The sequence below is a fragment of the Polyodon spathula genome, chromosome 25, assembly GCF_017654505.1.
Source record: "Polyodon spathula isolate WHYD16114869_AA chromosome 25, ASM1765450v1, whole genome shotgun sequence".
Classification (NCBI taxonomy): Eukaryota; Metazoa; Chordata; class Actinopteri; order Acipenseriformes; family Polyodontidae; genus Polyodon; species Polyodon spathula.
This window is the reverse complement of record NC_054558.1, coordinates 11,557,384-11,580,881: the sequence shown is the minus strand read 5'-3', so window position 1 is coordinate 11,580,881 and position 23,498 is coordinate 11,557,384. Positions and strand designations below refer to the sequence as shown.

Below are 23,498 nucleotides of genomic sequence, written 5' to 3'. Positions count from 1 at the left end.
CTGCACTCTCATGCTTTCGATCTTCTGCTGAGGGTAGCTGTCCTCCCTGTACATACCTCCAAACTCTGGACTGTGCATCATCTTGTTCCTGCAGGTATTTCTACTTCTCAGGGTCCCAACCCCACCGAGGATCCCCAACATCAGTGTCTGTGGACACCGCCGCCACAGCCCTGGGACAGGTCACTTCAAGGTCCGGGGCCACATCTAGGGTCGCAGTTATATCAGAGGGTGCGTGATCTAACTTATCTCGCTCACCTATGGGCAATTTCAACAGCACATCAGCATTAATATTTATACACCCTGGACAATACTTGATGGTATAATGTAAGTTTTCTAGCTGAGACATCCAATGCTGTTCCACTGCCCCAAGTCTAGCCATTTGTAGTTGCACAAGAGGGTTATTATCAGTGAATATAACAAACTCGGCCCCCCACAAATAATCCTTAAATCTCTCAATAATTGCCTACATTAAAGCTAACAACTCCAACCTAAAGGAGCTGTAGTTAGCATCATTTTTCTCTGAGGGCTGTAAACTATGGCTAGCATATGCAATTAAGCGCTCTTGGCCATCTTGCACTTGCGACAATACTGCACCCAATCCCCCAAAGCTAGCATCAGTATACAGACGGAATGGCTGGGAGAAATCAACAAAAGCCAAGATGGGTGCTTGAAGCAACCTCTGTTTCAAGTGCTGGAAAGCCTCTTCATATTCACTTGTCCACTCAACAGGCAAGGGCTTCTGTCTCCCATGGCGTGCACTGCCATAGAAGTGCATGTATTGGCCATGCCACCTTTGCAAAATCAGTGATAAAACTGTGATAGTACCCAATAAAACCTAAAAATGACCGCACTTGTTTCACCGTCTTAGGGGCAGGACACTATCTTATGGCTTCCATCTTAGGTGGATCAGGGATAACCCCTTGTCCACTCACTACATGCCCCAAAAACTTTACCTCCTTTTGAAATAGCTTACACTTCTCCGGCTTCCACTTAAGACCATAACGCTGAAGCTTTTTAAACACCTCCTCCAGGTTTTTCAAGTGGGTCTCAAAATCTGTGGAAAACACAATAATATCATCAAGGTAGACTAGTAAAGATTCTGAAATTAGACCTCCCAGGCACCACTGCATCAAACGTTGAAAGGTTGCAGGGGCATTATATAGCCCAAACAGCATACATTCAAACTTGTAAAGCCCCATAGGTGTGCTAAACACGGTCTTTTCTTTATCTTGGGGATCCACCTCCACCTGCCAATACCTACTAGCCAAATCTGAAGTAGAGTACCACCGAGCGCAAGTGAGACTGGTTAAAGCTTCCTCTATCCTGGCAAGAGGGTAAGCATCCTTATGGGTGATGGCATTTAACTTGCGATATTTCACACAAAATCTCAAGGTTCCATGTGCTACTACTACTACTACTTTAATACCCCAGTGTCAAACATGTTCTGAAGCAAAGACTGCATCTCCAGATAAAGAGTGGGTGGTACAGGGTGATAGTGCTCGCATATAGGAGGAGCTTCACCTGTAGGGATTTGGTGCTGCACAACCCCAGTCCTCCCATAATCATCTTCGTGGGCAGCAAACACATCTCTCCACTTTCTCAGAAGAGATTGAACCGGAGTCTGTTCCTGTACAGAGATCCTATCCCCTTGTAACAATACCCCAAGTGCCTCCACAGACCCCCTCCTTGGGCCCCTCCAGATCAGCATGACAATCCCTATCAAAGTATAATGCAGCATTACCTCTCCAGTCTTATTTCAGAAAATAAGATCAATGCTAGAGTCCTTTTCTCAACTATTGATAGATTAGTAAACCCATCTCCTTCAGCTGAATATTGCACTGTGGCCTCACCTATCAAGTGTGAAGAATTCCATAATTATTTTGATGGAAAAATACTTAGTATTAAGGATCAAATTCCACAACATGATTTTGAGCTCTGTGTGCCACCAAAAACAATCGAAACAGAATTACATTATTTTTCTCTGATTAACTTACAAGACTTAAATAAAATAGTTATGCACATTAAATCCTCTCCATGTCTTTTGGATCCTATATCAACCAGTCTCTTGAAGGAGGTATTTAGTAAGCTGTCCAATGATGTCCTTGATATAGTTAATAGCTCTTTGTCATCAGGAAGGTTTCCTTCTTTAAAAACCACCTTAGTGAAACCTTTGCTTATGAAATCGAATCTGGATTGTTCAGTTCTAAGTCATTTTAGACCTAATTCAAACCTTCCTTTTTTAGCAAAGGTACTTAAAAAAGTCATTTTTAAACAAATTAATTGTTTCCTTGGAAATAATAACATCTTCGAGAAATTTCAATCAGGATTTTCCTCTAACCATAGCATTGAGACTGCACTTGTCAAAGTGTTAAATGATCTACGTATAAGTACACATTCTAAGTGTTTATCTGTACTGATCCTTTTAGATCTGAGTGCTGCTTTTGATACTCTGGATCATAAAATTTTAATTAAATCATCTTAGAGAATGAGTTGGCCCAAACTGGTTCATATCCTATTTAATGAATAGACGATATTTTGTTGCCTTAGGAGAATCTACATCTGGACGAGCTAATATCACAAGTGGTGTTCTGTAATGGAAATCATGAAGATCTGGATAAGTCCAGTGACTGCTGTGAATAGTGCAGCTGGCAACGAGAGAAAGACCTTGTGACAGCCTGGAGAGACAGCTGACAGGAAGAAAGAGACCCCATTGGGGCTGGCAAGGGTTAGCTACCCTTGTCGGCAGTATCCAGCTCTGTGTTTACAGGATGCTGGAGACACCTGCCCAAGGCTTCTAAGAAATTAAAGAGAAAAATACCCCTAGATTCTGCGAGAGCGGGGGCGGAAAATGACTCAATGTTGGACAACACGGTTAACGACTTAGGAATGGAAACGGATATGAGTATGGAGAGTACTTCACAAAAGACTAGTTCAAGATCTTGCAGCAAAGACATGTAACTCCAGGTTTGTGTCTGCAGCTGGAGCAAGGTGACAATGGTCAGGGGTTTGAAGATTCATCAAGGGAGAATGAAATGCTTGAGGGAGAAGGGACAAGGGCCTCGCATTGATCAGTACTTCTTATGAAGTCAGTTAAATCAGTCGAATAAAATCCAGCGACAGGAAGCAAACCACAGTTCACAGGATATCAGCACCCCTGTCATAGACGTGAGGAGGACTTGCATGGACACAGTTAGCGATGAACCTAATGATCCTTGTGAACCCATTCAGACAAACCAGCATAAGATAGAGGGGCTAGATAGTTTGTTTGAAATTTGAAAGTATGTATTTATTTTAATGCTTTATATACAATGCTTTATATAATGTACTATTAAATTAGTACATTAATTATATGAAAGCTCATTCTTTATTAATAGCAAACATCATACAAATGACATGTTGTAATATGCATTAGTATTACAGTACCAGAAAGTAAGAGGGTGCAGGGGGTCACTAAGAAGAATGTCTCTGAGTAGCTTCTACACAGAACACAGGCTGTACTGCCATCTTCACCAGCGAGACTCACTCGGCAGGCAGCAGGAGGTTTTTATATGAAGTAATATAGAGACTCTCACAGTGTGGGACTCAGAGCACAGAAGTACGTGGCAGAGTCAGACAGCACAGCCGCAGTGATATTCAGATGAGAGGTACACGTTGTGACGTTGCTGTTTATTGAGTTCCGGTATTTTAATTCAGTAAACAAAAGAAAAAACAACTTGTGCCTAAGAAAATAGGGTACAGAGGGGATAAATCTCGTCTTGGACATTGTTTGAACACTCTGTGAACCCGGCTAAACTTTACCGCCTTGCACTGTTACGCTGTCTGCTTAGTGCACACGCATTTGCGTTTTGCTCTTGGGAGCGTAAAGGACCAGAGTTCGGGTAATCGAATACACAAAAAGGTTGCACCCTGTGTATTAGGAATAGGAAACTATTCGAAATTCCCATCCCTGTAATAACAAACACTATTAAAACAATATTCATAATACAAAATAATAACAATCCTACTTAGAGCGGTGTCGCTTGTGTAGCCTTTCCCAAGTCAGCGCCGATCTTGCTGATTGATACCAGCGAGTCTTGGAAAGATTCTCAATGGCATTTTTGACCTGAACACATCAGATCCCAAATCAAAATCCAGTTCGATTGCTTAGCTGGATATCCATCAGGACATCTTACTGTGAGACTGGATATGATGTAAACGAAATGTTGAATTCACAACAAATAAAGCTGCTGTTTTATCTGCACGTCTGGGAAACTGATGCCAAACAAGGCAGAACGTTACTTTATTTTCTGTCATAATGAAGCCTCCACTCTAAATGTTGGTCTTCATTTTTTTCATAATTACATTTTTTATGATTTATTGATTTCAGCGCTTTCCTTTTGGCTTATTGGTTGCTCAGTTGTAGAAAACCCGATTTGTAAAAGATTTGCCGCGGGAACGAGTAACAGCACAGCACTTGAGTACGCAATGTCAGGTTCTGACTGTACAACAAATATGACGCGAGTAGGGAAAGTTAGGGTTAGTGCGTAGTTATGTTTTTAAAAAACGGTTTGTAAATTAATTTTCAGCTTTTTGACACACTGGTCCGTTTTCATGGATTCATGAAACGGAATCCATATGCACTCTCTGTATATATTATACTAGTTAAATGTAAGTGGCCCAGTCGGGCCTGTGGTGCTTCATAACTACTGGCTAAACTTTGCTTTCTACTGGCCCCGGGCCACTGGGAGGACCCTGGGTATTGTCTCAGCACCCCCATGGAACTGTGCTGACTCTTTACTGTAGGGAGTTTACTGTCCCCTTCAGAACAGTGTGACAGTGCTGGCAGACTGCGGGAGCCCCTGGAGCAGGGGAACTGTGTTAGCATTCTGATCCAGCTTCTTACCGCTTGTGTTTAATTCTTTAGGAGCTGACCGGTTTTATGACTGCATAGAAGACATGATTGGCTACCGGCCTTGGCCTCTGATTAAATACTGCTAGCTCATCTTCACTTCAGCCTGGGACTGAATATGAGGGGTGGTCTTTATCTCACCCTTCCCTTAGTTACTCGCTTCTACAATGGTTTGCACCTTGTAAGAAGAGTCATAAAGTTTTTGTAGGGTCAGCACTTGCCTAAGTGCAAGGCGAACTCTTTACATTACATTATAATGTTTGCACCAGCTTAATACTCAGATCCCACCCAATTCCATGCTCTTTTCTTCCTGTGAAAGCATTTCAATATAATTGTAATGGATTAGTGATGGCAAAGTGTAAATGTGATAGCGGGTGCAGAATTATGGGTGTTTTGCACCCGCCTATCACTTTGGGCATATCCTTACATTTAGCATCACATCTCCCAGCAGAGCAATCACATGACCTTAACACTGACCTATTGCCAGAGCGCTCGCTCTGCGTCCCGCCTCCAGATAGACAATCTGTCAGCTGTGATTTCCGAATCTGTGTTTTGATTGACAGTCCGCCAGTACTACCTTGCTATGTTTTTGCTGTTGTTGTGCCAATGCCAGTGGAGTAGACGGCATCTATACATTTTTTTACGCAGAGTCTTTAAAGTAGGCTGAGAAAAAAAAGAAATGGACCTGGGATTGCCCCCCACCCAAAAAGCCGGGCCCAGTGCAGCTGCATCCCCGGCACCCCCCTGTTGCCAGTCCTGACTGGGGGGGGGGGGGGGGGGGGGGGTTACACTGCAGCATAATTCTAATTTCTTATTTTTACTATGGATTGTCTGCAAAGACAACAGGGCTAACCAGTGACTGGATAATGTTTTGTTGGGTGGGTTTGTATTTTGCAGTTTCCTTGTAACTGAAGACGTTGCATTCTCAGAGATGAAGTTGTTGGTAGAAGTTTTAGGGGAAGCAGGACTGGAAATGTAGAATTTCTTGTGTAATAGTAAAACTAAAAAAATTGCAGTCATGAAACACGAGTGTCTGAGTCCGAGTCACACAAGGTTGAATCTGAGTCGAGTCCGACTCTTCTACGAGCTGTGACTCAAGTCCAAGTCCGAGTCACGAAAAATAATCATTATTATAATAAATAATAATAATAATAATCTTTAAAAAGCTCCTTTCTTAGTGGACCACCATCACAACGCACTTTACAAGATACAGGACTGGGGTGTGTGAACTGTGCATCAGTTGCAGAGTCACTTACAACAAAGTCTCACCTGAAAGATGGAGCACAAGTAGGTTAAGTGACTTGCTCAGGGTCACACAATGAGTCAGTGGCTGAGCTGGGATTTAAACCAGGGAACTCCTGATTACAAGCTCGTTTCTTTAACCACTGGGCCACAGAGCCAACTTGAGTCTGAGTACGGGACTCAAGTCCTACAAGTCTGTCTACTGTTATAATGTGTTCCTTTTGAAACATTTGCAATATATAACACACAAATAAACACATCTAACATGAAAAGAAAAGCAATTTATCAGTTCTTACTGATTAATTGTGTTTGATTGGATAGTAAGCAAATGCACGGTGGTGTAAGGTTCTTAAAAATAATAAGCCTTCAGCCAGTTTCAATCAAAAGAGTTTTATTCAGCAAATCAAAGGTAATGTAACAGTGATCACAGGTCTCAGGTGATGGTATTCTGAGCTGCCTCTGGTACAGAGATGGCATATTTTAGCTCTCATGGCATCAGAGATATTCATTTTCTGAGCCATTACTTCGTACTGCAGGGCTATACAGCTAGCTTACGAAATTTCCTTGACCAAATTTGGTCTTATTTCCCTAGTGTGATACATGTTGTGAGACAAAGCACATTAACAGTTAACATCTACATTTCTTCTTCACTTTGCCAAGGTCAGCAGAAGCCCATATAACAAGAAGTTACACTTAATAACAACTTGATAAGATGTGTGTTTTGATAAATTCTCACAGGCGGCAAAGTGCTATACCCACGTATCACAAGGCTGATGCTTGCAAACTGCTGATGTAAACCAGCTATGTACATCTTGATTTTAAGAGTTCATTTACCCTTTGTTAATTCAGAATTTACATTAAACACAGGAAAATCACACAATGTTTACTTTCTCACAAAGCAAATATTTTAAAGGTGCACATAAGCAAAGGTTGCATAATGGAAAGTAACAAACGGCTGATGCTTGTGCCATTTAACTGGAACAGAACAATATGTCCACTGCTCCGCACAGGGGGCATGTTTATCAGAAAAGGCCTACGCATTCCACTGGTATAATGTATTATTAGATGTTCCGTGGCACACACCTAAAGTTATAGCGTGTCACTTTTAGCAAAAGTAAGTGGTTTTAGAACCAGTTTTAGTTGGTTTGATTATGCTTTGCAGATTGGCTCAAAACAGCTTTTTAAGCAGAGACAACATATGTGAAAACAAAGGTTTTATCATCCGTCCAAGGTTACAGCTGAGTTAGGAAAAGCCAGCTACTCCCTGGCAAGGGTGTGTTTCGGACCATGTGCCAATCTAAAGAGCTACAAGGTCAGGGCAATAGACAGGGTTAGGGTTAGGGTTACAGGATATCCTTCAGCTCACAGATCTTGAATCTTTGATATCGATTGAATAACTTGAGGTGTAGCCGACCTGTCAGATTCCATTGCCAGCTCAAGCAGTGTGCGTTCTCTGTATAATGTAATGATACAGTAGTATTATTATTATTATTTTGAGCATAGTTGAGTTACTTAACTGTTTGTTGTTTTATATATTAAACACCATTATGTTAACAGTGATGCTAGCTGTATCTTCGCCGGGCTCAGAGCAGAACGTCGTTCTGACCACCCCTCCCCCTTCACAGTCCTGCAGGACCCCTATCTCTGTGCTGAAGTCCTTCAGTCCATTCTTCCCATGCTGTTCGCTGCAGGCAATGAGAAGCTCCGAGTTGCAAAGACAGCTGCATGATTTCTGTTTGCTGCCTAGGGGCAGGTCGCTGGCAGGGAAGCACAGCAGACGAAGACTCTGGGGGGAGGGAACAAACAGGTGCAAGTGAGTTGTTTGAAAGGTCATTAAATTAGTGAAATGGGTTTCAGCCAGTGTGTAATTAAAGTGGCTTAACTTGTAGATAATTTCCCTTAGGTATTGTGGCAGGCTGGTGAGTGGATAGAGGCCCAGAGACAGTCTGAAGTTCAAAAAAATAACTTTTATTATAAATAACACAAAATAAAAGTGCACAAGGGCAAAATAAAGGGATTTAAACACAAAAAAAAACAGTACAAAAAACAAACTTACAAAAATAAAGGTTTCCAGGCTGGCCAATGCCTTCACTGGATGTAGAATTCACAAATCACACAAATGACAAAAACCACAAACACCAACCTGCTTCCTCAGCTCCCTCCTTTTATGTCAGGTGGCTGGGCGCTGATTGATCATTAATTAACCTAATCAACTAATCAACCCCAGCCACCTGAACATAATAAACCCAGGCAGGTAGGGGAAATTAACCCCATCCCTGCCAATTTAAAAAGGGCAGAGCTTTGCTCTGCCACACACCTCCCCCCATGTACAACGTACACCGGCCGCAATCGGCCAACTCCCCCCTTCCCCCCACCCTCCCCCCCAAGAGTCCAATTATGTCCCTTGGGTGGGCTGTTATGGTGGGTGGTGGTGGGCGGGGTTGATGTCGGAGCCCCCAAGCCTTCTTTAGTTGAGGGGGCCCAGGATCTCCAAGGTAGTACGGTGACGGCGGCCCGGCTCCCTCTAGTGGCAGAGGCGGCGACGGCGGCCCGGCTCCCTCTAGTGGCAGAGGCGGCGACGGCGGCCCGGCTCCCTCTAGTGGCAGAGGCGGCGACGGCAGCGGACCCTCGGCAATCCTAGAAAACAAAAAGGAGACACCAGCAGTCCCAAGTGATGCGGAGCAGCAGGCAACCCCAGGTGATGCAAAGCAGCAGTCAACCCCAGGCGATACGAAGCAGCAGGCAACCCCAGGCGATCCAAATGTGTCATCCCTGAGCGGAGTGGGCGTGGCATCCCTGGGCAGTGCAAGGCAGGCATCCTTGGGCCATAGCTCCTCCCCTCTGGGCTCTGAGAGCGGCGGCTCCTCCCTCTCTGGCTCTGAGAGCGGCGGCTCCTCCCTCTCTGGCTCTGGGGACTACAGCAGCTCCTCCTCCCTCTCTGGCTCTTGGGACGACGGCAGATCCTCCTCCCTCTCTGGCTCTGGGAGCGACGGCAGCTCCTCACCCCTCTCTGGCTCTGGGAGCGACGGCAGCTCCTCACCCCTCTCTGGCTCTGGGAGCGGCAGCTCCTCCTCCCTCTCTGGCTCTGGGAGCGACGGCAGCTCCTCACCCCTCTCTGGCTCTGGGAGCGACGGCAGCTCCTCACCCCTCTCTGGCTCTGGGAGCGACGGCAGCTCCTCACCCCTCTCTGGCTCTGGGAGCAGCGGCTCCTCCTCCCTCGCAGGCTCTGGGAGCGGCGGCTCCTCCCTCTCAGGCTCTGGGGACTACAGCAGCTCCTCCTCCCTCTCTGGCTCTTGGGACGACGGCAGATCCTCCTCCCTCTCTGGCTCTGGGAGTGACGGCAGCTCCTCACCCCTCTCTGGCTCTGGGAGCAGCGGCTCCTCCTCCCTCTGGGCTCTGGGAGCGGCGGCTTCTCCCTCTCTGGCTCTCGGGAAGGCGGCTCACCCCTCTTTATTGGCGAGACCGGGGCATCTCCCATGTCTACCACCAGGTAATTAACTACCATGAGGGCAACCTCTGGGAAGGATGCCGGGTGGTGTTGTTCCTCCCACTGTTCCCACCTCTCCCCATCTCGACGCCACAGCGTGTTGATAACTATGGGAAGATCGTGGACGAGGTCTGCCTCAGGGTGCATCAACCAGTCCCAGATCTCCTGGGATGGTGGTGAAGGTGGTGGTGCTGGAGGTAGTGGGGTGGCCCCTGATGCCTGGGGTGAACACTGCACCTCTTCCTGGGCCTGGTTGTAGGGGCATCCTGCCCAGTTGTGGCCGTCCTCCTCACACCGGCCACACCAGTTTGCCGGTGGCACGTCTGGGCAGGACCGCCAACGATGGTCCTCCTTCCCGCACCAGGAACACCAGGGGAAGAGGCTGGCCGGGTCCTTCAGCGGTGGCTGCAGCAGCTTACATTTCTTCAGCTGCTGCTCCTTTTCCTGCCTTTGCCGCTGTCTGCTCTTCTTTCCCATTTTTTTGACACCAAATTTGGCAGTCTGGCCAGTGGATAGAGGCCCAGAGACAGTCAGTTAAAAATAACTATTTTATTATAAATAACACAAAATAAAAGTGCACAAGGGCAAAATAAAGGGATTTAAACACAAAAAAAAGTACAAAAAACAAACTTACAAAAGTAAAGGTTTCCAGGCTGGGCAATGCCTTCACTGGATGTAGAATTCACAAATCACACAAATGACAAAAACCACAAACACCAACCTGCTTCCTCAGCTCCCTCCTTTTATGTCAGGTGGCTGGGCGCTGATTGATCGTTATTTAACCTAATCAACTAATCAACCCCAGCCACCTGAACATAATAAACCCAGGCAGGTAGGGGAAATTAGCCCCATCCCTGCCAATTTATAAAGGGCAGAGCTTTGCTCTGTCACAGGTAAATAAAGACTTTCAAGCTCTACTACAGCTTTGAATAAAAAAAAAGTTTGAAAAACTGTGCATACATTATTTGTAATTCAACAAAATGTGAAAACTTTGGCAGGGGGTGAATACTTCTGCAAACCACTGTGTGTATGTGTGTGTGTGTGTATGTGTGTGTGTGTGTGTGTGTGTGTGTGTGTGTGTGTGTGTGTGTGTGTGTGTGTGTGTGTGTGTGTGTGTGTGTGTGTGTGTGTGTGTGTGTGTGTGTGTGTGTGTGTGTGTGTGTGTGTGTGTGTGTATGTGTGTATGTTAGGAAGTTAGAAAGGCCAAGAGAGAAATAGAAATGAACATTGCTAAAGAAGCTAAAACCAATTCCAAAATGTTTTTCCAATATTACAACAGCAAGAGAACATTCAAAGAGGAGATTAAATGTTTAAGAGATACAAATGGCAAAATCATAGAAGAAGAAAAAAAAATAGCAAATATGTTAAATGATTACTTTTCACAAGTTTTTACAAAGGAAGATACTGACAACATGCCCCACATGTCATCCAGTTCCTATCCAGTTTTAAATAACTTTAGCATAACTGAGGCAGAAGTGTTAAAGGGACTAGGAGCTCTTAAAATAAACAAATCCCCTGGGCCGGATGAGATCCTCCCAGTAGTACTCAAAGAAATGAAAGAAGTAATTTACAAACCGCTAACCAAGATCATGCAGCAGTCTCTTGACACAGGGGTGGTACCGACAGACTGGAAAATTGCAAACGTAATACCGATCCACAAAAAGGGAAACAAAACTGAACCAGGTAACTACAGACCAGTAAGCCTGACTTCTATTATATGCAAACTTATGGAAACTATAATAAGATCCAAAATGGAAAATTACCTATATGGTAACAGGGTACTGGGAGACAGTCAACATGGTTTTAGGAAAGGGAGATCGTGCCTAACTAACTTGCTTGATTTTTTTGAGGATGCAACATCGATAATGGATAATTGCAAAGCATATGACATGGTTTATTTAGATTTCCAGAAAGCTTTTGACAAAGTCCCGCACAAAAGATTAATTCTCAAACTGAACGCAGTTGGGATTCAAGGAAACACATGTACATGGATTAGGGAGTGGTTAACATGTAGAAAACAGAAAGTACTGATTAGAGGAAAAACCTCAGAATGGAGTGTGGTAACCAGCGGTGTACCACAGGGATCAGTATTAGGTCCTCTGCTATTCCTAATCTACATTAATGATTTAGATTCTGGTATAGTAAGCAAACTTGTTAAATTTGCAGACGACACAAAAGTAGGAGGAGTGGCAAACACTGTTGCAGCAGCAAAGGTCATTCAAAATGATCTAGACAAGATTCAGAACTGGGCAGACACATGGCAAATGACATTTAATAGAGAAAAGTGTAAGGTACTGCACGCAGGAAATAAAAATGTACATTATAAATATCATATGGGAGATATTGAAATTGGAGAAGGAATCTATGAAAAAGACCTAGGAGTTTTTGTTGACTCAGAAATGTCTTCATCTAGGCAATGTGGGGAAGCTATAAAAAAGGCTAACAAGATGCTCGGATACATTGTGAAAAGTGTTGAATTTAAATCAAGGGAAGTAATGTTAAAACTGTACAATGCACTAGTAAGACCTCATCTTGAATATTGTGTGCAGTTCTGGTCACCTCGCTATAAAAAAGATATTGCTGCTCTAGAAAGAGTGCAAAGAAGAGCGACCAGAATTATTCCGGGCTTAAAAGGCATGTCATATGCAGACAGGCTAAAAGAATTGAATCTGTTCAGTCTTGAACAAAGAAGACTACGTGGCGACCTAATTCAAGCATTCAAAATTCTAAAAGGTATTGACAGTGTCGACGCAAGGGACTTTTTCAGCCTGAAAAAAGAAACAAGGACCAGGGGTCACAAATGGAGTTTAGAAAAAGGGGCATTCAGAACAGAAAATAGGAGACACTTTTTTACACAGAGAATTGTGAGGGTCTGGAATCAACTCCCCAGTAATGTTGTTGAAGCTGACACCCTGGGATCCTTCAAGAAGCTGCTTGATGAGATTTTGGGATCAATAAGCTACTAACAACCAAACGAGCAAGATGGGCCGAATGGCCTCCTCTCGTTTGTAAACTTTCTTATGTTCTTATGTTCTTATGTTCTTATGTGTGTGTGTGTGTGTGTGTGTGTGTGTGTGTGTGTGTGTGTGTGTGTGTGTGTGTGTGTGTGTGTGTGTGTGTGTGTGTGTGTGTGTGTGTGTGTGTGTGTGTGTGTGTGTGTGTGTGTGTGTGTGTGTGTGTGTGTGTGTGTGTGTGTGTGTGTGTGTGTGTGTGTGTGTGTGTGTGTGTGTGTGTGTGTGTGTGTGTGTGTGTGTGTGTGTGTGTGTGTGTGTGTGTGTGTGTGTGTGTGTGTGTGTGTGTGTGTGTGTGTGTGTGTGTGTGTGTGTGTGTGTGTGTGTGTGTGTGTGTGTGTGTGTGTGTGTGTGTGTGTGTGTGTGTGTGTGTGTGTGTGTGTGTGTGTGTGTGTGTGTGTGTGTGTGTGTGTGTGTGTGTGTGTGTGTGTGTGTGTGTGTGTGTGTGTGTGTGTGTGTGTGTGTGTGTGTGTGTGTGTGTGTGTGTGTGTGTGTGTGTGTGTGTGTGTGTGTGTGTGTGTGTGTGTGTGTGTGTGTGTGTGTGTGTGTGTGTGTGTGTGTGTGTGTGTGTGTGTGTGTGTGTGTGTGTGTGTGTGTGTGTGTGTGTGTGTGTGTGTGTGTGTGTGTGTGTGTGTGTGTGTGTGTGTGTGTGTGTGTGTGTGTGTGTGTGTGTGTGTGTGTGTGTGTGTGTGTGTGTGTGTGTGTGTGTGTGTGTGTGTGTGTGTGTGTGTGTGTGTGTGTGTGTGTGTGTGTGTGTGTGTGTGTGTGTGTGTGTGTGTGTGTGTGTGTGTGTGTGTGTGTGTGTGTGTGTGTGTGTGTGTGTGTGTGTGTGTGTGTGTGTGTGTGTGTGTGTGTGTGTGTGTGTGTGTGTGTGTGTGTGTGTGTGTGTGTGTGTGTGTGTGTATGTGTGTGTGTGTGTGTGTGTGTGTGTGTGTGTGTGTGTGTGTGTGTGTGTGTGTGTGTGTGTGTGTGTGTGTGTGTGTGTGTGTGTGTGTGTGTGTGTGTGTGTGTGTGTGTGTGTGTGTGTGTGTGTGTGTGTGTGTGTGTGTGTGTGTGTGTGTGTGTGTGTGTGTGTGTGTGTGTGTGTGTGTGTGTGTGTGTGTGTGTGTGTGTGTGTGTGTGTGTGTGTGTGTGTGTGTGTGTGTGTGTGTGTGTGTGTGTGTGTGTGTGTGTGTGTGTGTGTGTGTGTGTGTGTGTGTGTGTGTGTGTGTGTGTGTGTGTGTGTGTGTATATATACACACACATTTCTTTACATTTAATTTAATTGCTCTTACTCCAAATCTTGTCTTCCTACTACTTTTGGATTTTTTGCAGGCAATTGGTCGCTCAGTTTCATAGCTATGGCTGTACGTCTGTAAGTGAGTGTAAGCAAGATCGCTACTGATACTGATGTGACAAGGCTCCACCTGTCCATATCCATCCAATATAAGGATAGCTGGAACCTTGCTCGACCAATCACATTGCCTGTTTCATGTTCCATTACTTGCCTTGGATAATAACAATAGAGAGCATGACTAGTAGCCATCAAAATGGTCTGATCATGAATTATTGAATTTATGATTTATCGTATGGGGAACTAACATGGGAGCACTGTATATGGTAAACCTTTCTAAACATTCTAAGAACAACAAGTAGACAAAGGTTTCTGCTGGTGTACCGACCGATGAAGGCACAGACATGTGAGATTTCTCAGTGTGATTTTACCTCGTGTATGGTCCCCTTGGTCCAGGTGAGTTTGAAGAAGATCCACAGAGGAAACAAGACCATGGAGGAGAGAGCGAGGAACCAGCCAAGGATGTATCCCCAGGCCGGGTACTCCTATGTCCTGTTGTACTTGAGTGGGGGGTATTTGACCAGGGAGAAGATGAAGGTCCCCTAGTGGAGAGAGACATCATTACACAATATATCATAGTTGTGTTTATATGATAAGAAATAACAGAATGGGAAGTGTATACAGTGGGACACTTACAGTGCAGATGGCTGGAGTGAAGAACAGCCAGCAGTATTTAATCAGAGGCCAAGGCCGGTAGCCAATCATTTCTTCTATGCAGTCATAAAACTGGTCAGCTCCTAAAGAATTAAACACAAGCGGTAAGAAGCTTATATGAGAGGATATTATAAGAGTTATAGAGATAGTTATACAAGGAGATATTAAAAGAGATTTATAAACTAACATCTCTTTTACAATGAATATTACATTCCTGTATTTCTTTATTTTATTATTATTATTTTTTTGAAAATTCTTCCTCTGGATAGCCCAGGATTTCAAGCTGGTCAGGAGTTGCAGGCTGCCTTTCATCACCCCCCACATTCCACGTGTCTGTTGTTATTTTACATGTATTTATGTTTTTATTTATTTTGTTTGATAATCCACTGATGGTGAAAATAGAATGTTTTTAAAAGATGGACATACAAAACAAAGTATTCTAATTTAGCAAGTGTTTAAATATGTAGGAACAAGGCAATATATTTCTGTTTTATTTTTATATATATATATATATATATATATATATATATATATATATATATATATATATATATATATATATATATATATATATATAAACACACAAACACACTGCACAATGGAGAGGAACAGGAGGCAGATCCCGCTGCAGGCGTAGTAATCAAACAGCTGGAAAGATACAGGCCCCCCCTGCAGAACAAGAGAGAGCGATGGGAAGGTTAGGCAAGGTGAGCTGGAACACGCCGGTCTGGGTCGGGTCACATCGACTGCAGCACAGCTTGTCTGGAAGCATTAAGCTGAGCTTCTGAATAGCCTCAGATCTCTAGCATCAGAAACACATGGTGATGGGATAGTGTTTGTTTAGCAAGCACAATGAACCATAGAAATCACTGAGTCGCTCCCTCACAGCATTAACCAGTGAGTCACCAAGTTTCCAACACGTTTCATTTGACGGCATCGTCCCATGTGACAGAAATAAATGACTTGTTAATAAGAACTGATTGTGATTGGCGCTTCTGTGGTTCAGCAGGAACAGGGTTGCCAACCTTGCAATTTAGTTTTTGCTGACAATAAAATACATTATAAAATGAGCCATTTCCATGTACTTACATTTCTTTAAGTCTTATTTCTTATTATGGACACATTTGCAGACTGGATCATTTGCTTCATTGGTCTGAAGTTGACGTTGTTTTTAAAGCAGTCTTGATAGTTAGAATTCGATCCACAATGTCTACAGACAGTTGATTTCTTACTGCTGTTTTCACAAGGTTCAGCTGAGAAAAAAAACTACTTCTAATTCTGCAGTACTGTCTGGCAAAGCCAGCATATTCATGGGAAACGTGGCAAGTGTAGGAAAATGTGGCTCCCGGCTATATGTAGACAATAGAGCAATTTTGTACCAGTATTCATGTCACCGGATCCCATCTAAGATCCATCAAGTCAGTCACTTGGTACTGCATAAATTCCGTAAGTACAGATGGTTGGTCACCGTCAGCTGTATGCACCAACTTAGAGAAGAGTTAGACGCACACCAACAATGTTCCTTTAATAGCGTTCACCTCTGTGACCATGAGGAGCCCGACAAAGAAGCAGATAACGCAGATGAACAGCAGGATTAGTTCCCGACGAGAGCCATGGCGGAAGAACGCAGGCCGCATGTCCGAGATAGCCGTGGTGATGCTCTCAAGATCCACAAACTGTATTGAAGGGGGGGGGGGGGGGACAAATCATTAATGGATTGTAACACAAACATCAGGACTGCGTTATCGCACCATAAGCCCTTACCTCTCACACACTTCACAGCACATACAGGTGCAACAGAGTGGTAAGGACAAAGGGAGATGGCAGCAGGCTGTTCCAAAGTATTAATACGAGGTTGATAGCTAATCTGTGTGGCTGTGAAGTGACAAGAGCAGCCTGGACAATGTGGAGGCTACGGAAGAAAGCCACGTTTATCTGTGTTTAAAAAAAAAAAAAAAAATGGTGCTAATGAAAATCCAATAGAGTTTCTCAAATGAGGGTAGCCCTTCTAAAAGCTTACCACAGTAAAAGCACAGCAAAGTGTAATAATGCATTTAAAAATGTATGATAAAGCATGGTAAATGCATTGTATAACCATGGGGAAGAGAGTGATCAGTGACTCAATTTACCTGCTGTAATGATGGGCAGGCTGACATGATGTTAACCTAGTCCAGAATCTATGAACTCAACTGGCTGTCCAGCACCAGCAGGATGACCATGAGGAAGAAGCAGCAGGCCCAGAGCTGGGGGAGAGGCATCATGGCCATAGCACATGGGTATGCGATGAACGCCAGTCCAGAACCTACGCAAATTCATCATATTGAGACAAGCTGTGGAATAAGGCAAGGGCCAACCAGGCTCATACATGGAACTCCCTAGTCAATCCCCAGTACTACGTCTTCATGCACAAGAAAAGTACATCCTTTGTAATTAATGGTTTTGGATCCGGATTTTGACAGATGTTTTACAAGCCAAATTCAATCATGTTCAAAGGACTCCTAGTGTGCATTTGAATCCTATTAAATTCCAGCTTGGTTTATATATGCAATATATATTGCTGATATACAAAATTGAGTCCTTTAATTGAGAGAATCTGATTACATTGTGCATGTAAAATGGCATAACAGTGGAGTTGGAGTCGGAAGGATACAATATCAAATCCGAGATCACCGGAGCAAGGGTGTATTAGTGGAACCGTTACGTGTGGAGGGATTGATAACACAGCCCTGGCCTGACGGGCAGCATGAGAAAAATATTGTAAAGTTCTCTTGTTGAGTGATGGGTGTGGGGTTATGTAATAAGGAGGATGGAATTAATGTAATCTGAATTTACTACCTTTATTACTCATGTTGTGTCTTAGAGTATACAGCTTTTTAATGCCACAGGTTCCGAGGAAGTCAAGAATTGAGAAACGTGGACGAAAACTATGTATGAAAAAAGATCAAGCTTCTCAGCAATCATCATCCTCCCTACCAGACTCAGCGACCTGCGAGATGGACACTCCCTGCTCATACGCCATGAAGCCCAGCACTGAGAAGATGGCGAACCCGGCCACAAAGCTTGTTCCGCTGTTCAGCAGGCATAGGTACATGGAGTCCCTGAAATCATAAGGACAGTATCATTAGAAACATATTCTCCTCCTTAGGAATCACAAGGACAGTATCATTAGAAACATATTCTCCTCATTAGGTCAACGGTCCTCAGTGTCTTGGCCATGGACACATCTGTTGAAAGAATGACTTCTCGTCTCATCATAAATACAAAACATTTTTTTCTAAAATGCATTTCAAATATAAAAATGGCATTTTAATTATCAAATGGCATAAAAGTAGAGATTAAGAGAACAGGGTAGTCGACTAGCTGCTTCAGTTGCTGTACAGCTGTGTCAGTATTGCAGATTTGCGTCAGCTGGCACCACGGGCACAGCGTTCTGTTTTCTGGGGCACGTCTATGGGCACAGCAAATTTAAATCAGCACAGCACATTTTTGCTTGTACCCATGGAAAATATGTCTGGCCTTGTCCTCTAGATGCTAGACTGCACTGTCTCATACAGAATGTACTCAGCTGCACCAGCAGGTCTCCAGGGTGTTTGAATGAAGCTGTGGGAGATGTGTGATCTGCAATGCCAGGATTCTAATCTGGATTGGAAGGATGGATGTTCAGAAGGGGGCAAAAATCCAGGCAAGGGGCCAATGGGCAATCAGTTCATCCTTGCTATTGTCAGGTAGATAGTCAATCTGGGAAATATCCCATCTCCATGCCAAGACAGCACGCCTCTAGTTTGCCCATAACAGGGCAGCGCCACTTACTTGTAGCAGTCGTTGTTATACTTGTTGTAGCTGCCAAGTGCTGTCAGGCATCCCAGGCAGATCGCATAAGAGAAGAAAATCTGTGTGCCTGCATCCATCCACACCTAATAAGACAGAAATATAGACAAATCTATCAAATGCCCCAAACCCATTTTATTCTGACCCTGATGAAATCGATTTAACCTTCAGCCACGTTCTAGATTAATTATCTCTGCTGCAGGTAGTACGGTTCCAGGTGAAACATTAAACTCCTTGTATTGCACATCTGACTTTTTAAAGTCATGCAAATACATTCAGGAAAACTAAACGCTCTATTTAAGAATAAGGAACTGTTTTGCCAATGAGGGGTTCTAATAATAATAATAATAATAATAATAATAATAATAATAATAATAATAATAATAATAATAATAATAATAATAATATCACACTTTTTAAAGCCTAAAAGGAACGAAACCCTTCTGGTGTAACAGGACGACGACCCCACACACCGCTAGCAAACATCTTAACCGCTCATCTGCAGGTGTGGTTACAGAGTTTTTAACCCATCTCACTTTGAGGGGTCACAATCTGTAGTGATAAGTGCATCACACAACACCCCTGCGCTGCTTCTTTGGTTCAGTAGCATTTTGAAAGCTGTCTTGAGGTACCTGTGGATCAGTGAGCGGTGCTGGGTCTGGGTAGAGGTAGAAGATGATCTCATCCACGGCTCCAGGCAGAGTGAGTCCACGGATCAGCATGACGACGAGCATCAGGTAGGGGAACATGGCTGTGAAATACAACATCTGGGGGGGTGGGGGGGGTGATTTGTCACACATGTTTATTCTGTGGTGGAAAGGACAAGAGGGTTTGAGAGCCAGTAATACATGAAAGGAACTGGGCTGAATGCATCTTGACTGACGTCACTTTGCAAGTCAAATTCCTGCACATGTGCCTCGTCGATCCCCCACCTTTCCTGTGGATTTCACTCCCTTCCAGACACAGAAATAGCAGATAATCCAGGCGAGCAGGAAACACAACGTCATCTCCCAGTGCAGGCTGCCCACCTCATCAATCCCACCAGAGATCTTCAGCACCCGCCTCCTAAAGGGACCAGGACACACACACACAGTCACACAGGGATAATCAGTGTTTCTGCTTTAATACTGTAAACAACATGTGCATGCGTGGATTCAACTAATGTACTCCCAGAACTCTATGGCCGGGGACGTGGTGTTGTTGGGAACAGTCCAGTTAGAAGTGAGGTTCTGCTTGTTGAATTCCATACAGGTACCTGTGACACACGGGGAAAGGAAGGAAGAGGATCACTTTGGAAAGGAAAGCGGTAAACAGTTCCAGACTGGGGGAGGAGTCACAGCTATTGAAGCAGGTTGCTCTGGGTAGCTACCTGGAGGTATAAAACAGTACCTGCAGAAGTGTGAAGGGGAGAGGCATGTCCCATAGGGAAAGAACACATATTTTAAATATATCATAAATATATGCAATGTAACAATTTTATATGTTACATATATGTATCACATATCCATAAATAAATGATATAATGTAACTTGATTAGTATGCCATATAGTATGAGTTAAGAGTTCTAGCACCCCACCCCCATTCCTTCGCTGGCCTCCCAGTCAGAGTACCTGTATTCCAGGTGTTTCTGCAGCTGGCCCAGGGCAGCTCCCAGATGAAGGAGTGGAAAAAGTAGAAGAGAGCCCAGGCCAGGATAACGATGTAATAGATGCTTGCGTAGACAACGATCAACTGACTGGCATAACCCATACCTGGAGAGAGGGGAGGAGGAGGGGGAAGCACATACAAAGTTAAACATCTACCAGTTCTGATACTGCGAGGCTTTTCATGTATTTGTTTTATTTAACAATTAACTAATGCAAAGTATTCACGCAGTTCACTGCAGACATGTGGCTCAAAGAGTAGAAGATTAAGACTTGAACAAGCCCTCTCTTATATAAGCTTTGCACTGTAATTTTCTGTGCTTCTCCCTGTGGTTATATACTGCTTTATAGTACCTCTGTAAATGCTTTATTATACACTAAGTGTACAAAACATTAGGAACACCTTCCTAATATTGAGTTGCACCCCCGTTTGACCTCAGAACAGCCTCAATTCGTCAAGAGGCTTGGACTCTACAAAGTGTCGAAAGTGTTCCACAGGGATGCTGGCCCATGTTGACTCCAATGCTTCCCACAGTCGTGTCAATTTGGCTGGTAGTGGATCTTTACTCCGAATAGCTTGTTCCATCTCATCCCATAGATGCTCAATTGGATTGAGATCTGGTGATTGGGCAGGCCACTGCAGTAAGCTGAATTCACTGTCATGTCCGTGGAACCATTCCTGGACAATTCTAGCCTTGTGGCATGGGGCATTATCCTGCTGAAAAAAGCCATTAGCAGATGGATACACCGCTGCCATGAAGGGATGCACCTGATTGGCAATGGTGCTCAGATATCCTGTGGCATTCAAATGTTGCTCCACTTTTATTAAGGGGCCCAATGTGTGAGATGAAAACACACCCCACACTATCACTACCAGCCTGCAATGTTGACACGCGGCATGATGGATGCATGTACTCATGTGGTTTTCTCCATACCCTAGTCCTCCCATCAGCGTGAAACTTTCTTTTATGGGTCATTCGGCACCAACGTTCTACTGGACTGTCAGTTGACTAACTGTAGCCCGTCTGTTGCTCTGCACAATTCGTGTCAGCCTCCTTAGGCCTCTTACATCAACGAGTCATTTTCGACCACTGGCCTGCCATTGGCTGGATGTCCTTTGGGTGTTGGACCATCCTTGATACACATGGGAAACTGTTGAGAGTGAAAAACCCAGCAGCTTGCAGTTCTTGACACACTCAAACCGGCGTACCTGGCACCTACTACCATATCCCGTTCAAAGGCACTTAAATCTTTTGTCTTGCCCATTTACCCTCTGAATGGCACACATACACAATCCATGTCTCAGCTGTGTCAAGGCTTAAAAATCCTTCTTTAACCTGTCTCCCCTTCATCTACACTGATTGAAATCGATTTAACAGGTTACATTAATAAGGGATCAAAGCTTTCACCTTATCAGTCTATTTCATGGAAAGAGAAGGTGTTCATAATGTTTTGTACACTCAATGTATGTTTCTATGCTTTTACTGTGGTAAGCTTTCAGAATGGCTTTTTCAGAATTTGAGAAACTCAGACGGATTTTCATTAGCAGCATTTGTGAATTGTTAAACCGTTTTTTAGACACAGATCAACATGGCTTTCTTGCGTAGCCTCAACATTGTCCAGGCTGTCCTTGTTGCTTCACAGCCACACAGATTAATCAACCTTGTATTGATACTTTGGAACAGCCTGCTGCCAACTCCCTCCCTCCCCCCCCCTCTAGCATTGCACCCAGGTTTATTGAAAGTGTTTTTAAAAGCCTTGGTTATCACCCCTATAAACGAATGCCTTTCTCTGTGTGATGGTGTCACAAAGACGGCCAGAGTGGGTGAAGTCCGACCAGAAACAGGAAAATAAACAACAGAGAGGTGGAGTTTGGTGGAGCTGAGCGAATGGTTTCTCTCAGCATTTAATAAATAAACAGAACAGAAAATAAAAAGGTTGTAACATACAAAAATACAGAACACAGCACATTCGCCAAAACTAAATAAACAAACAAAACTGACTATACAGACAAAAGATGGTGAGCAGATATGTTTCCTATTACTTATCACAATTATTACTTTTACCTCCGTCTCCAATCCCGTTCTCCACTCACCCAACACACCAACCCTGAGTGGGTGAAAACATGCAGCTTTTGTGCAGCTGTACCGAGACTCGATTGCTAATCAATCATTCAGTTGGAGTCTCGGTACAACTGCACGTGAATTAATAAAGTGCAATTCCCCGTGCTCACATATTACTTTTTACTTGCACGTGAAGTGCTGTGCAATCCTTGTGCCTAAATACAAATATACATTTTTAAACACTTGTGTTACACAGACCCGTTTATATCCCATGTACCAATGACTATACATCAACATTTAACACACACACACGCAACATATACACACAGGGGCGGGCACTTCATCACAGATGGTAAAATGTGTCCTTTCGGATTTTGTTTGGAGCCTAATAATAATGTAAGATTAAAGAGTTAATTAAAGTTATAACTGAGTGCTTGTTACCAATACATTAATGGTTAATGCAGATTAAACTAATATAATAATAACAACGATTCTCTCACCTTCAAAAAGAGGGCAGATTTTCCTCCAGGCTGTGATGCCTCCCTGGCTGGTGTACTGTCCCAGAGCCGTCTCCAGGAGGAACAGAGGTATCCCGCAGAACACCAGGAACAGTAGGTAGGGGATGAAGAACACGCCTGTTTGAAGAAGCATTGAGAGGTAAAGAACACGCCTGTTTGAAGAAGCATTGAGAGATAGGTTAAATGCCCCATGCCATGCATTGACAGTTTATCTCACTGTGGTATCAGACCAAATACTAAAGCAAGATGCAATGCCAAACAAATTAGCAGCTTTTATATTGTTCAATTAAATGAGGTTTAAAGCTCTCTAACCACAAATGCAGATGAGCCCTGCTCTTCTAAAGAGTGAATGAGATGCTCGCTTGCAGTATGCAGCGTCGCCGGTTCATGCCTACCCACTGCCCTGTGACACAAACAAGAGACTGCTGACTTTTACCTCCTCCATTTTTGTAGCACAGATAGGGGAGTATAAATAAAGGAGAGTGTAGAGAGAGATTGGGGGGGGGGGGGGGGGGGGGAGTCAGTCCTATGCTCGATTGCTTACATTTTGATGTGGATGGTCATTGCTAGTGAAGCTGCAATGCTGCATAACTCTAAGTCTTGTAATTTACACCATCATGTCAAGCTGGGCCCCTCAGACTGCCAAAGGGCACATGGCTGTAACCTGAGCCCCACGAGACCCCTCACAAAACAACAGAGAGGGGTGAGGAATCAACGGAAGACCAGCAGTGCTACGAAACACGCATCGCTCTCTCAATGTGTTGGGTATGGTCAAAGGAAAACAATATGGATTGAATTTGTTTGGTGGTATAGTCTCCAGAATTTGTACCA

The 23,498-nt window shown here is 43.8% G+C and overlaps 1 protein-coding gene and 1 pseudogene across 1 annotated transcript in view; both read right to left on the bottom strand.

The window, feature by feature from the left end:
• LOC121299468 (sodium- and chloride-dependent GABA transporter 2-like) overlaps positions 1 to 23,498 on the bottom strand; it is a 749,163-nt gene that overhangs the window by 580,110 nt on the left and 145,555 nt on the right. The window lies entirely within an intron of this gene.
• On the bottom strand, positions 101 to 23,137 carry LOC121299836 (annotated as a pseudogene).